The following is a 937-nucleotide window of genomic DNA, read 5'->3' on the forward strand; positions in this document are numbered from 1 at the left end:
CGCCCGCCCGCGCCGCCCGCCCCGCACCCTGGCCCTTTGCCCCGCGCCCTCGTGGGCCCCGATGCACACGCCGCGGCTGCGCGCGCTCCGGGACGCTCGCTGCACGGCGCCAAACTGTCGGGTGGGGGCTGCTTTGCTTTCCGAGCCGGAAGTGCCCTAAGAAATCATGCAGGGCGGCACAGGGGGAAACTGAGGCCGGGCAGAGCACGCGGGCGTCCCTGGCCTTCTTGCCCCAGGGCTTATCCTGCTCTTTGATGAATGAGGGAGCTGGCCCGGGCCTCGGGGAGAAGAGCCTTTCCCAAGGTCACGAAGGGTTATGAGACTCTCCCCAGCCCCTTGTGCCCCCTCCCTGGGCGCACCGGTAGCGAGGACTGCAGGGACCTCCACCCCTGCCTCTGCATCCCCCTGGCGCACAGCAGGCTCTAAACTCAGTCTTAGAGGATTTGGGGAGCAGGAGAAATCCCAGCCCTCTCCCTGTTATGGGGGCGAGGCTTCAGGGCTGCCACTTTGGAATGGATTTTACAGCTGGGTAAACTGAGGCAGGGAACGAGGAGGTGAATTCCCCAAGGGTGCATGGCTAGGATGGAGAAGAGGGCAAGAACGCAGGTCGCTGGGCATCAGAGCCTGGTCTAATGTGAGGCACAGAGTTGGCCCTTACAATGTCACCCTGCAAGTTAGCAGAGCTGAATCCGGTGTTAGTCCAGGTTCCAAGCTACTGCCCATCCCCGAGTGGGAAGGAAGGCTCTCCTTTTTCTTTCTAATTTAGCGTTCATTACACTGAAGAAATTATAAAGCCCTCTTTAAGCTTCAAAGCATCCATTCATTCATTTGCCAGCTATTTAGTGAGCACCTACGGTGGGCCTGTCGGTGTGCCGCTTAGGCACTGAGGCAACAGCAGTGACTAGAATGAGCCCTGTCCTCCTCAGGCGTAGACTGC

Source organism: Octodon degus, unplaced genomic scaffold (assembly GCF_000260255.1).
Source record: "Octodon degus isolate 3935 unplaced genomic scaffold, OctDeg1.0 scaffold00092, whole genome shotgun sequence".
In the NCBI taxonomy this organism is placed as follows: Eukaryota; Metazoa; Chordata; class Mammalia; order Rodentia; family Octodontidae; genus Octodon; species Octodon degus.